This window comes from Miniopterus natalensis, chromosome X, assembly GCF_054644295.1.
Source record: "Miniopterus natalensis isolate mMinNat1 chromosome X, mMinNat1.hap1, whole genome shotgun sequence".
In the NCBI taxonomy this organism is placed as follows: Eukaryota; Metazoa; Chordata; class Mammalia; order Chiroptera; family Miniopteridae; genus Miniopterus; species Miniopterus natalensis.
In genome coordinates, this window is record NC_142103.1 from 70,608,091 (window position 1) to 70,623,674 (window position 15,584).

General features: G+C 39.6%; 1 protein-coding gene across 1 annotated transcript in view; it reads right to left on the reverse strand.

Annotated features, from left to right (window-relative positions):
- KLF8 (KLF transcription factor 8) overlaps nucleotides 1-15,369 on the reverse strand; it is a 113,577-nt gene extending 98,208 nt beyond the window's left edge. The window contains exon 1 of the mRNA XM_016213257.2: nucleotides 15,329-15,369. The gene's annotated coding sequence lies outside the window, so the exon portion shown is untranslated. The remainder of the gene's footprint in view (nucleotides 1-15,328) is intronic.
- Between the last annotated feature and the right edge of the window lie 215 nt (nucleotides 15,370-15,584).

Consider the following 15,584-nt stretch of genomic DNA (forward strand, 5'->3'; position numbering starts at 1 on the left):
AGATATAGAGTTCAGAATACTAATCATAAGGATGCTCAACAGCATGAGAAAAGATATGGAAACTATGAGGAAATTAATAATGACATAGTAGAAATAAAACTAAAAAATCATTGGAAGTTATGAACACCAGAATAGGGGAAACTGAGGATTGAATCAGTAAATTAGAAGACAGGGTAGAAAAAAATCACTCAATCAGAGATCCAAAAAGAAAAAACAATTAAAAAAAGAGGAGGACAGTTTAAGGGAGCTGTGGTACAACATGAAGCGTAACAATATTTGCATCGTAGGAGTGCCAGAAGATGTAGAAAGTAAGAAAGGGTTAGAGAACCTGTTTGCAGAAATAATGGCAGAAAACTTCCCTAACCTGGTGAAGGAAAAAGTCTCACAAGTTCAGGAGGCAACGAGAGTCCCAAGCAAGAAGAGCCCAAATAGGCCCACACCCAGACTCATCATAATTAAATAGCCAAAACTTCAAGACAAAGAGAGAATGTTAAAGGAAGCTAGAGAAAAGCAATCTGTTACTTACAAAGGAGCTCCCAGAAGGCTGTCAGTTGATTTCTCATCAGAAACTCTACAGGCCAGAAGGGAATGGCATGAAGTATTCAAGGTAATGCAAAACAAGGATATGAAACCAAGACTACTCTATCCAGCAAACCTGTCACTCAAAATAGATGGTGAAATAAAGATCTTTCCAGACCAAAAAAGGCTAAAGGAGTTTATCACCACCAAACCAGCATTGTAGGAAATGTTAAAGGGACTTCTGTAATAAGAAGCTGCAATAGAGAGAACAAGAAACATAGTCATAAAGAAATAAAACGGCAATAGGTAAATATCTATCAATAATAACCTTAAATATAAATGGATTAAATGCTCCAATCAAAGGACATAGGGTAGCTGAATGGATAAGAAAACAAGATCCAAATATATGCTGTCTACAAGAGACCCACCTCAGAACAAAAGACTCACACAGGCTGCAAAACAAAAACAAAAACAAAAAATCTTCTGGAGGACTTTAAAGGAAAGATCAACAGCAGTACAGTCATAATAGGAGACTTTAACACATCAATGACTTTACTGGATAGATATTCCAGACAAAAAATCAACACGGGTAACAGTGATTCTAAATGACACACTAGATCAGATGGATTTAATTGGCATTTACAGAACATTTCACCCTAAAGCTGCAGAATAGGAATTCTCCTCAAATACACATGGGACATTCTCAAAAATAGACCACATGTTAGGATACAAAACAAGTCTCTACAAGTTCAAGAAGACTGAAGTCATATCAAGCATCTTCTAATACATTTACACCATGGAATACTATGCAGCTATAAAAAAGAAGGATCCTTTACCCTATGAGACAGCATGGTGGGACCTGGAGAGTATTATGCTAAGTGAAATAAACCAGTCAGAGAAAGACAAGTATCACATGATCTTACTCATGTGGAATCTAATGAACAAAATAAACCGATGAACAAAATAGATCCAGAGACATAGAAGCATGGAACAGACTGACGAATCTCAGAGGGAAGGAAGGGGTGGGTGGGGAGATAGTAACTTAAGAACTTACATGCATATATGCATAACCCATGGATACAGACAATAGTGTGGTGAATCGGGGAGGGGTACAGGGTGGAGATGATCAATAGGGGGAAAAGGGGGACATTTGTAATACTTTCAATATAAAGATAATTTTTTTAAAAGAGAGAGAATTGTGACATTTGAGTCTGTCACCTTCCTAATTTAAGTACTTGAAAGCAGCCTGATATAGTTTTTAAGGGTAAGGGCTCAAGTTGCAGATCTGAGTTCAATTCCAGATGCCAAATGCCAGCTGTGTGACTAAGTTATTTAGTTAACTTCTCTGATTCTAAATTTCTTCTTATGTATGAAAAAAGAGGGAGGAGAAAATATTTCATAGAGCATTATTAAGAAGATTCAGAAAAATAATATTTATACTGGGCTAACACAGTGCAAGGCACTCAAAAGCTCCCTTCTGCCCCGTGAATATGTAAGAAGTGGCTGTTTTACTTGAGTACTTTTTTCACAATAAGAGTATACTGTTTCTGACTGGCAAAAGGGTGCCTAAGTCATAGGATTTGAAATACAAATTTGAGATTCCTACGGTTACTCTGTGTTCAAGCCTACCCAATTTATGAGGATGACATTTCCTGACTTTATTTTGAATCAAAACAGGACAAATTTAACACAGCATCCCAAATATACCTTTAAAGACAATATAGCTAGAGGAAGTTTTGAAGAAAGTTTAAGGTACAATTAGGCATTACTATCTCTTAACCGCTTATTGCACAGCTGTGAAGAAGACCTCAACTGGTAGATTCCAATGATGCTTAAGAGTCTACTTCTGCAAGTTTTCGACTATCATAGTCTCTGGCTATCAAATTATATCAAGTAATCTCATCAACCTGTCGGCACACTGAGTTCTATGGTCTGGCAAGACATGGTTTGAACAATTTCTCTGTGTAAAGCCTTGAATTGCCTACTTCATCTTTTCAGTAAGTTGACATTATCCCCTCCCCCTCATTGGAGGAGGAGGACCTCAACCCTCTTCAGACATAGCTGGTGTGCTACAGGCCCAAAAGTAGGAAGACAGCTTAACATTCATCATTCCTCATTCCCCAAAATCTCTAAACATTACCCCCAAATATCTGAGTAAGCCTCACTCCTCCCTTTGGACTAATAAAAACTATGAACACTGGAATTTATTGCCTCAGAGCTCTTCAAAGCTTGCATGCACTAGTTATGAGACATTTCCAGCCAAAATAACTTAAAACTTGGCAAAAAAATTTTAAAATAACTATGGTATTAATTCGGCAAAGCAAAGCTGTATGTAGATTAGAAGTAAAACTCCTAGGAGCCCGGCTGGGTGTGGCTCAGCGGTTCAGCATCGACCTAGGATCCAGGAGATCAAAGTTTGATTCCTGGTCAGGGCACATGCCCGGGTTGTGGGCTCAATTCCCAGTCAGGTGCGTGCAGGAGGCAGCAGATCAATGATGACTCTCTCATCGTTGATGTTTCTATCTCTCTCTCTCTCCCCCTCTCCCATCCTCTCTCTGAAATCAATAAAGATATATTTAAAATAAATAAATAGCCCAGCTGGGTGTGGATCAGCAGTTGAGCGTCAACCTAGGATCCAGGCGATTGGGCTTCAATTCCTGGCCAGGGCACATGCCCGGGTTGTGGGCTTGATCCCCAATTGGGGGCGTGCAAGAGGAAGCCAATCAATGACTCTCTCATCATTGATGTTTCTATCTCTCTCTCCCTCTCCTTTCCTCTCTCTAAAATCAATAAAGATATATTTTTTAAAAATAATAAATAAATTAATTAATTAATTAATTAATTTAAAACTTAAAAAAATAAAACTCCCAGGAGTTGCCCATAGGCTGAGGTGAAGTAGAAAAGACAGGTCAATATTGCCCTGACCAGTTTTGCTAGTTGGTTGTAGTGTCCTCCCCTACACCAGAAGGTGGTAGGTTCGATTCCCAGTGAGGGCACATACCCAGGTTGTTGCGGGTTCGATCCTGGGTTGGGGCGCATGCAGGAGGCAACCAATTCATGCTTCTCTCTCTCTCTCTCTCTCTCTCTCTCTCTCTCTCTCTCTCTCTCTCTCTTTCCTCCATTCCTCTCTCTCTAAAATCAATCTTAAAAAACTAAGAGAGAGAAACAAGTCAACATCAAGGAATTGCTTCAAGAAACAATTGCAGAAATGTACGGTGACATTGGTTGATAAAATTATATAGGCTTCAAGTGTACCGTTCTATGATACACCATCTGTAATATTGCATTGTGTACTCACCATTCAAAGTCAAATCTTCTGTCATCATATACTCGACCCCCTCTACCCTTCACTACACTCTTACCCACCTTCCTGTCTGGTAACCATCATGCTGTTGTCTGTCTATGAGTTTTTGTTTGTTCATTTGTTGCTTTCAGTTTTATATCCCACATATGAGTGAATTCATATGGTTATTAACTTTTAAAGACACATGCTAAGAATAAAACTCAACTGCTGCTTGTCCCCATATACAAAAATTGGCTCAAAATGGATAAAAGAGCCAAACATAACACCTGAAGCAACTTTCAAGTATGCATTACAGTATTACTAACTACAGTTACTATGCAGTACATTACATCCACGTGATTTATTTGACAACTGGAAATTTATACCTTTTGACCACCTTAACCCATTTTGCCATCCCCCACGCCCTGCTCTGGTAACCACCAATCTGTTCTCTATATCTATGAGGGGTTTTTTAGAATGTACATATAAGTGAGATCATATGGTATTTGTCTTTCTTTGACTTATTTCATGTATCATAATGCCCTCAACATCCACTTATGTTATTTCCTTCTTCTTATGGCTGAAATATATATATGAATATATATATTCTTTATCTATTCATCCATCAGTGAACACTTAGGTTGTTTCCATGTCTTGGCTATTGTAAAGAACTAAATAATGCTACAATGAACATTAGGGTGCATTTATCTTTTTTGAGTTAGAGTCTCAATCACTTCATTTGTAAAAAAAAAGGACTGATGAAACTTTGATCTTCTTTAGATCCATGCTACACAAAATGTAAGCCACCCAACAGTATCTGTATCACCCAGAAATTTGTTAGAATTATAGAATTTCCTCAAGTCCCAACCAAGACCTTCTGACTCAAAATCTGCATTCTAAGCAGATCTGCAGTTTATTTGTATATATTGACATCTGAGCAGTACTGACTCAAGTAACGTGGAAGGAAAATGAGGGCATTTGTATAATTTCATCAGTAAATTAAGAAGGCCAAAGTTGGGGGTAGATATAAATGGGCGACTGAAAAATATAAAAAAATCTTGGAACTTTTACATGGAGTTGGATGAAAGGAAAGTGAAGTAGCCAGGATTTTCCCTCTGATATTGGAAAGCATGTGCTTATAGTGAGCCCAATCCAAGTATTTTTTAAGGGAGAAGGGGTAAGAGAGAAGATAGTGAATAAATGAATACTACCATCTACTGACTGAGCATTATATGCTATATAACGCTATTATGTGTTGTATAATCATCATAACAATTACTAGATAGGTACTGTCAAGAATTTAAAGCAGTGTCTTGCATATAGTAATTGCTCAATAAATGCTTTTATTGTCATTTGCAATAAATAGTGTCTTAACCTGCCAACTAAAGGAGCTAGAAGGAGAGAGAGGATCCAAAGTAACAGAACCATACTCACTTTATTGCAACTAAATTCAACAGAGGAAAGTGAAAGCAAACCAATGTCTGCTCAGATTTCAAATGTTCTAAGTGCAATTTCTCTTTCTAGGAAGTTTCCTGGCTTTGGCTCTGGGTTCTCCCCTCTTCACACTGAAGAGTGTAGACTATTACCCTGGCAATAAGCAACTCTTAGCTTGAGGAAGTCAGGATAATTCTATTCTATTTATAAAAGGCAAAGTGAATGCCAGAAGAGGCTGTAGGACTGGGGCAGAGATTGAATTCCTTTGGAAGGAATTCATCCCATGATCTTGAGAGAGAATAGTTTCAGACAAGGCAGCTTACTTTAGTACTTTGAGGAGTGGGGGAAGCTCCCTCTCAACACCCTCTAGGACTAGCAATCCCTGCGCCCCAAAGCTCTGGGCTGACAGTGGAATCCTTCAATATCAACTGCTACTTTTGTAAGAAGTATTAGGAAGGGAACTTTGAAGTCACTGAAAAAAATAATTGAAGCAAGAAGTGTCCAAAGCCTCAGCTGGGAACCACAAAACTTGGAAAGCTCCTGAGTCAAGGGGATCCAAGAGGAAAACACACAGTAAATCCCTGCCATCCTGTCTAATTCTAAAACTCAGGCATTACACTTATGAATGAAACTTTTGCTAATTCTTCAGTCCTGAGCATATCACTATTAGCTGCTCTGCTTTATACTTCCCTCCCCCTTTTATTCAAGGCTATTAACTCTTGAAGAATGAACTCACCAGGCCTTATTAAGTGGCTTATAGGTCAGAATAATGATCTATAAGGTGATTTTAAGTTACTGGAGGAAGGAAGCCCTCTGGGATTCAAAGTGCTGAAAGAAAGCCAGGGTAGGGTATTCTGGCAATTTTGGCCTCAAATTGCTTTATAATAGGAACAATGTTGGTGTATTGAACCCAAAATAATAGGCCTAAACCTGGCAAGCAGATCATATAGTCCAGGCTTGCAGTAGGTTGAAAGACCTCCAAGAGAACACAAGAAGCTACCACAAAGTGAGTAGAACCAAAATAATGCTTGGTACAGAGGATATATTTGGAAATGTCTGCTCTATACATAATGATCCCCTTATAACTCCTATCTGGTTTACAAATGTGTGCTCCTAGTTTATACTATATAACCTTACCCTCCTTACCAAAGTTCAGGAGTAGGCAACGGACTCAAGCCAGGTAGATCAGTGCCCATTCCCTGTGACTTGGTAATTGGTACTGAGAGAGCCAGCCAGTACCTTTCTATGTGACTGAACTGCATGTAACACATCTCAGGAGATAAAGGAGCTATCTCTTGCCCACTCCATGTTATAATCTGCTAAGAGAGAAAAAATAAGCTGATATGCAGATATGAGCTGGGAAGCAGATATGAGACACAGGAAAAAAACAGCCCAGGTTCCCAACAACTTCCCATTTCCAAAACCCAGTTCATTTCCAAGAATCAGTCACAATCCTCTTGTGCTTAAACTAGCTCCAGCTGGTTTTGCCTTTTGCAACTACAGGGTAGAAATGAATAAATAAGATGTCTAATGGAGCAGCTGCTTCTCAGTTCCTGGTGATTGTCACTATACAGCAGTATAGGCCCAGTGATGCGAAATATTTAAAGTTTTTCAAGAAAGCTGAAAACGTATATTTTACATGAAATATTCCACCTTGTATACACTGGTAATGAAGTCAAATTTTAGAAAATGTTGTACAATATAAAGTATATCTGTGGCCTGGATGTGGTTTGTGAGCCCTTGAATTGTGACCTCAGCCAGCAAGCTTTCTGTCCCACCTGCTGCTTCCTTACTTCTTAAATCTTTCATCTATTACTATATTTTTTTATTATTTTTTTTTGTTAATCCTCACCCAAGGATATTTTTTCCATTGATTTTCAGAGAGAGTAGAAGGGAGAGAGGGTAAGAGAGAGAGAAAGAAAGAGAAACATCAAAGTGAAAGAAATGCATCGATTGGTTGCCTTCCAAACAAGCCCCAACCAGGCTGGGATCGAACCTGCAACCCAGGTACGTGCCCTTGACTGGGAATTGAACTCATGATCTTTCAGTGCGTGCGCTGACGCTTTAACCACTGAGCCAGCCATACTAGCCAAGGTTATTACTATATTTTTATATGTGCCCATTTGTGCACTGAATTACACTGATATTTGGGCCCAGAGTTAATGACCCACCTTGATCTATTTCCTTTTTGGTCTTGCTGACTAGCTAGTTAAACATATCATAATGATTAAAAATGTGGATTGTAAAAGCCAAACTATCTGGTCAAATTCAAGTTCTGCCAACTATTAGCAGAATTTTCCCAGTTTCCTTACAGGTATGGTCACAGATTTGAAGTGCTGTAGTTTCTCCATTTATCAAATGAAAATAATAAATTCAGTGCTTAGAGTAGTACTTATCACATTTATTATTGTTGTTGTTATAATATTTTTATTGATGTTAGTTGTTTGAATATCTGACTAGCAGCCATATCTATTATTCTGGCCTCCAGAAAGTACTGATCTCACCCTTTTTTCCCTGATCTGCAATGACTCTTGGGGTTCAATGAGCACTCAGGTTTGTGTCTATCTTCTGGCCCCCCCAAATTCAACTGGTCTCTGTTGAATGACACAGTGCTAAAGATGTCTCTAGTTTCTCTATTTAGCACTAGAAGCAGCTGTTTATACAGTCCCTAAGGTTTTTAAAAGTAAAGAATGACTTTTGGGAAAAGTGCTCCTAATATTGTACCTATAAAAAACAGACTCCTTTATTTATAGTTGTGCCTGATTCTGTCTACTTTTCCAGTCTTTTTTTCCTGTCACTGACCCAGAAGATCCTTATGCTCCAGCCATAATGAAACACTCATTTCCTAAATACACCGTCTCTCTGGAACCTCCAATCATTTACACATGATGCTCCTTCCATCTACAATGTCCTTACTTTCTATATTTGCCTTGAAAACTCTTATTTATCTTTTAAGACTCAAACATCATCTCTTCTAGCAGTCTTCTGTGACTCCACCCCAATGTCACCCACATCTTTCCTGCTCATGTTAATGATTTGCTTATTTGTCAATTTCCAAATTCCTCCCTCCTTGAGTATATTCAGCCTCCCTGTAACCTTCAGTGTCCTTATCAACAAAATGAGTATAATCCTATTATGAATTTAAATGAGAAACATGCAAAGGGCTTAACATGGTCCCTTGCATATAGTATGTGAACAAATACTAGATGTTTGGTAGAACTTTGTCTCCCAGCTGAGTTCTGGGATAAGGTTGAGGTCTTATATTTTTGTATTCCCAGCCTGTAGCACAGAGCTGACCACATACAGGGTTCTCAGGGCATGTATGTTCAATAAGCAAATAAGATGAACGAATGAATGTTGCTTCCCCCTTTCAAACAATCTGCCTTATATATGTGGGAATGGTTAATATATAGTCAGGTTTAAATAAGCCAAAGCTGCAGATCACATTCTGCTACAGCAGAAAAGCACTCTAAACTCCTCTGAATATTTTCTGTTCTACTACCATGACATCACTAGCAAAAGTGCCCCCAGCTCACAGAACTATTAGAAAGACAACTTTCCAAGGAACAAAATGTAGGCCATCTCAGCATCAGGTAACAATAGCTAGATAATAACATTCTTTGAGACCAAACTGTTTCCCTAAGATACTAGAGAGGAAGAATATTGACCTTGCTGCTTCTCCAGCAGCTAATTTTGCCCCACCTATATGATCACCAAAAGCAAAGAGTTATCTAACCTCATCCCTTCACTAACCCTATTCCATTCCCCTCTAGGCCCACATTATGTTGATGCTCATTACCTGTCTTTGGTGATATGATTCTTCTTGCTTAGAATGTCCTTTCTGCTCCACTCTGGTCATCCAAGTCCTACCTATACTTCAAGGTGCCGCTAGGCTTCACAGAGAAAATGACACTTGAATTGGATATCATGATATGCATAGGAGCTTACCAAAAAGAGGATAGGTGGAGGTGGGGTAGTACATGTTGTAAAAAGGGGAAGACGTTTCTGGAAGTTCTGATAGCATGAACAAAGACTTGGTATTTGTGAAAGACCATGGCATATTCAATTAGTAGCAGTTAGCTTAATGTGGTTACTGTGATGAAGAAAAGTCACAGGCAATAAACACGAAAGCCTGGTTGAGGACAAACTATGAAGTATCTTTCTTACTAAAAGGCAGAGATTTAATCCTATAAGTGATAGGGAGTCTTTGAAGGATTCTGAACATAGGACTGGCAAGATAAAAAAATATGGACTCAATATTGTCGGCTCAGTGTGCCACAAGTACTAAAAACTGGATGGCTTAAAAAACATAAATTTATTGTCTCACAGATTTGGAGACTAGACGTCTAAAATCAAGGTGTCAGTAGTGTTAGTTCCTTCTGAAGGCTATGCAGGAAGGATCTGTTCTAGGCCTCCTTCCTTGGTTTGCAGATGGCTATCTTTTCCCCAGGTCTCTTCATATCATCTTCCCTCCATTTGAGTCTGTCTTTGTGTCCACATTTCCCCTTTTTATAAGGATACCAATCATGTTGGGTTTGGGCCTGTCCTAATAACCTCATTTAAACTTGATTATCTTCATAAATACTCTGTCTCCACATACAATCACATTCTGTGGAACCAGGAATTAGGACTCCAATACATTTTGAAGGACATAATTCAACCTATAACAAAGGTCATAGAGATTGGAGGCAGGTAAAACAACAGTAAAAGGATCTATTTTAACAGGACAAATCAGATATGATGAAAAATTAAGCAAAAATACTATAGATAGGGATGGAGAAGATACAAACATTCAAGAAGCAAAATCTGGAAGGGAAGGAGAAGGAAGAGTCAAAGATGACTCTAGGCTTTATAGTTTGGTTGGTTACGTGATTATTGGTCAAGGATAAAAATGGGAGCACAGGGTTTGATGATGAATTCAGTTTCAGACATATTAAGTGTGACATATTAAGTTAAGATGTTCAGTTAACAGATGAATGGGTGAGTCCAGGCTCAGAAAAAAAATTCAGCTTGGAGATGCAGATTTGTCATACAGGCATTGTTTTAAAAAAATATATCTATTGATTTCAGAGAGAGGAAAGACGGAGGGAGAGATAGAAACATCAATGATGAGAGAGTCATTGATCGAGCCCGCAACCTGGGCATGTGCCCTGACCCGGGAATCGAACCCCTATCACCTGGATCCTAGGTCAACGCTCAACTGCTGAGCCACGCCCAGCCGGGCTGTCATACAGGCATTTAACCGGCAGTTGAAACTCTTAAGTGGATGAAATAGCCCAAATAAGGATTAGAGTGGCAAGAGAAGAGAATGAAAGAGCAGCCCGAGAGGTAAGTAGTAATCCAAGATATTGTCACAAAGACAGGGGAAGGTTTTAAAGAAGAAGGAATGACCCAGCCTGTGTGGCTCAGCGATTGAGCATTGGCCTAGGATCCAGAAGACTGCAGTTCAATTCCTGGTCGGGGCACATGCCCGGGTTGCGGGCTCCATCCCCAGTAGGGGGTGTGCAAGAGGCAGCCAATCAATGACACTCTCATCATTGATGTTTGCAAGCTGAAGATTAGTCAATATAGCATAATAAGTTAAGGTGTAGACTTGGGCTCAACACCCAGCTCCGCTATTTACTAGATGTGCAGACTTGGGCAAGTTGCTCAGTTCTTTTTAAGTTATGAATTGTATATTCCTGAAATGTTTTCCCTTTTTATTGAATTTATTGGGGTAGCATTGGTTAACAAAATTACACAGTTTCAGGTGCACAATTCTACAACTGCAGCCACTGTGGAATGCAGTATGAAGTTACCTCAAAAGATTAAAAATGTAACTGCCTGATGACTCAGTGGTTCCACTTTTCAAAATTTATCCAAAGAGACCCGAAATACTAATTCAAAAGAATATATGCACCCTATGTTCATTGCAGTGTTACTTACAATAGCTTGATTTTTCTGTGCCCCAATTTCCCTAATTGAAAAATAGGGGAAATAATAATATTTACTGGAGAGGGTTATTGTATTATATGAATTCATACATGTAAAGTGTTCAATAGAGGGCTGGACACAGAGTAGGTCTTCAATAAATGTCAATTATATACTATATATTAGGTGGGAATGGTTGGGTAGGTGAGAGAAACAAAGAAGGAAAAGAAATTGAAGACAGGAGAGAGGAAAGCTGATGGAACAACTTCTTAGAAGGTATAGGAGAGAATGGATCCTCTTCCACTTACTAGCTGCGTGACTTTGGGTAAGGTACTTTACTTTTCTGTGCCTCAATTTCCTTGCTATAAAATGGAGATGATAATAGTGCCTACCTCAGAACATTATTTTGAGGGTTAAATAAAATGATACATGAAACATACTTCCCCACTGGGAAGGACTTGGGGAAGTTAGTAAATAGCTTAGAAGAAATCATGTGTACCAAAAAGACTGAAAGTTTTTTTAAAAGTTCCAAGTGAATAATTTTCATAATTTCATGATAGAGTAAAACAGTGCTACAAAATCTTGTGATATTTTCTTTAAAAGCGTAAACATTCTTCTAGTGCTAATAAATTTATTGCGAATTTTTATTAAAGTGTATCAAAAAGATGTTTTTATATTTAAGTAGTTTCAAATGTGTATAAAACCTTTTTTCAAGCAATTATAAAACAATAGTTAGCATGAAATTAAATTGTATTAGTTGACATGAATTCAGCAACAAGCTTACTGAGTTTTTTCTTTAAAGGAACATTATATCCAAAGCATTAAAACATAGACCATATTGATTGTGTTAAAATGAACAACTGAAGATTCATCCTCCTTACTAGAGTAGAATTTTAAGTAAAATAATTTTTGATTATTTTCTTTAAAAATGGCTTCCTACCTTACTCAGAATAAAAGCCAAAATCTTTATGATCAGGCCCTCTCTGCTCTCTGACCACATGCCCTACCACTCTCTTCCTCTCCACTCCAGTGATACTGGCCTTCCTGCTATTCCTTGAACACACCAAGCCTTTGCACATTCTACTTCCTTTCTCTAGAACACGATTCCGTCAGGTATTCTCATGGCTGACTCTCTTGTTTCATTCAGATATATTTTTAAATATCACCATATAAGAGAAATTTTCTTTAACTGCTCTATATTAAATATATCTCCCCAATCCCAAGTGCCTTATATTTTTTCTCCCACCTTATCCCCACCCAACAAATACCTTTATTATTTATTGGCTTTCCCCTCCACCAACACACCCTCATTAGAATATAATCTCCAAAAGAGCAGGGGCTTTGTTTTGTTCATTGCTAAAATTCCCCAGTCTATGCAGTGATGGCACAGAGTAGATTCTTACTAAGCATTTGTGGAATGGATTAATTAAAGAATATCATAACACAATGCACTTCTGTGTTGATACCTTTGTTTATCACAGTTCCTTATCCTTGAAGGCTGAGGAACAACGAGGAAGGAACACATACCAAAGTAAATATACGGGCAAGCTGTTCTAGTTTAGGCAAGAACAGCCTGGTGTATCAGATACAGGAATTTGAGAAGGGAACTTGGGGGTCGAAACTACTTCTACTTCTCTCTACTGAGGGAGAGCACAAAGTGTCCTTTTTACAATTATCCCTCATGAAACCCTTTTGCCTCCTAGTAGATAGAAATTCTCCACAATCCCAGGAAGCAGAATGAATGACAGCAAACAAATTAAATTGCTCTGGGGAAGACACTTGAAGACCTTGGAAAAGGATTTCTATTGCTTGCCTGTGGTACTTGTTAGTGGGTTCACAAACCTTTCACTGTCCTAGGAAGAAAATAACCATATTTCAGCAATGGTATTTTATGGCAGCTAAGAACTGCCTAGTTCCCATATCCTACAACTAGAAATTCTCCCACAGAAAAACAAACCAATGTGAACACAAAGGGACAATCAAATGTTAAAATGGAAGCATAGCTGTTTCTACCATATTCCATGCATACCAACTGCAGGAGGCTGGCTATGGTACCAGCACTAGTTCCTTCTCCACCCTCCATGCAAGGGTGTGGATAGCAGACTTCAGTGGGTGTGACATGTACAAGTGGTTCTTGGCTCTGCGACAAGACTATACTCCCACTGACGAAAGTAACCAGAAGAGTTCCAGTTGAATTCATGTTTCCTTTGTTCTTAGGAGCCCATAGGCCAGTGAGTTTAGGGAGAAATAACCTTAAGTAAGGCTTTCTTTTTTATCTGAATCCAGTGGACTCAGTGATATGACTATTCAGAATAAGGTGACTTTGCGGTTTGGAAAATCAATTGAGGAGAGAGGGGATAGAGGAAGGTGCTTTAGTTAAATGTTGCCTAGGAACCTAGAACTAACACATGCCCTTGATGGGAGTTGGCACTGGGGATGCAATGAAACTTAACACATTAAAGAAGGGAGGGACTCTGTGACTTGCATTTAATACCAGAGACAGCTGAACTGGTAAATTGCAGAGCACTGGGAGCTCCGGCATTCCATGGACAGAATAGAAACTTTCAGAGTGAAATACTAGCCCTAAAACCTCAAACAACACATTTTCATCTCTAACCTATGGGATATCATTAGGCTCCACCCAGTCCTGCCACCCTCCCTAAGCAGAAGAAAGATGAGAGAGACAAACATGAAAGATGTCACTGGTCCATCTGAAGCCTTCTAACAAAGTCTCCACTACACCAGTTCTTTTATTCATCATCAGAAGGGAGCTAGTGAAGCCCTTCTCCCCAAAACAATCTTCCTGGCTGGACACGGTCATGGAAATGGCAGATCATCCAAGGTGGCCTTAGCTTCCCTATTGAAGAATACTACTTTTCTCCTTTTGTATGCCATTTTGACTTGAGTTCTTATCTCTTCAAGCTGGATCTCCCAGCCACCTGGGCTTGGGCATACGGATGTCTGGTACTAAAGGAAAGACGATAAACGGAAACCACTGGAACTTCCATGTGATGGATGCTTGGTAAATGTTGGAATCAAATTCAACAGATATCTCTATATCCTAAGAAGATGCTTTGGCCATCAATCTGTTAAGAAAGGAGTTAGTGACACCACTCTACATGGTCTTGACATATTAATAGACACACTCAGCAGTGGGATCAGCCACAGGCAATGAATTTAGCATTCAAAAAATAAATGTAGATGCCTAGCTGGCGTGGCTCAGTGGTCGAGCATAGACCTGTGATCCAGGAGATCAAGGTTCAATTACGGGTCAGGGCACATGTCTGGGTTGTGGGTTCAATCCCTAGTCTGGTGCGTGCAGGAGGCAGATAATCAATGACTCTCTCATCACTGATGTTTCTATCTCTCTCTTTCTCCCTCTCCCTTCCTCTCTCTGAAACCAATAAAGATATATTTTTTAAAAAAGACATTTTTTAAAATAATAAAAATAAATAAATAAAAATAAAAAATATTCCCTAAAAAAAGAGAAATATTTGTAGAATGAATTAATTTTTGGGGGCCATCTGCCCTGCCACGACACCTCTTAGGAAACAGAAATTTTTCCATTCAGCTAAAACTGCTAATTGACTGCAATTAACTAATGTGCAACTTAAAGGTGCACATCCTGAGAATCAACTGGATATTAGAACCAAGTTTGGAGGTTGGTATGAGGGAGAAAAAGCTATCCTTTCCATACAAATATCCCCAACATCCATAGTGTCATAGTAAGGCGACTCACTGCTGTCCTTCTCTAAATTGAATTTCCAGTACAGATTTCCCTCAGTTGAACTAGTGCACTGTCCCTTTAAGAAGCCAGGCAAGATGGAGCCCTCCCAACTCACAGCCCGAGGCTTTAAGCAACCTGATAAGGATGCTGGAGTGTGACAAAAAGAAAGATCTCCTGGAGGGGGTAAGTCGAGGCTCTAATGATCTGAGGGGAAATCGAGTCTCCAACAGTACAAACATCGAACTCTGAGCGCGCCTATTCCGTGGGTGGCAGCTCCCCTAGCGCCACCCCTCCTCCCCTTCCCTCCCTTTCTTACCCCACCCTGCTCCACCCTCCGGATCCTCCTTGAAAGAGTCTCCTTCTATAAGGTGGCTCCTTCGCAGCCCAGCGGAGACCCCAGTGAGGGGGGCAAAAGGGAGGGAAGGGGGTGGGTAGGCAAAATGAAAGGGACTTACTTTCGGATTCTGCGCCTCCGAAGGCATCCTCTCCTCCCAGCCTGGGGCCAGGGCCAACGGACGGGGCGGGGCTGGGGTTGAGCTGATGGACTCGGGGTCCTCACTCCCTCGTACTGCAAACCTAGTTCAGTAGAGAGTTAGAGGTAATGGGCACCGGCGAGGGCCGGTGTATACTCTATTTTAATTATCTCCAAAGGAGACAGAAGGGTTTGAGAGAGTTGACCGTGGGTGGGAGTGGAGGTGAGCTCTAAAACCC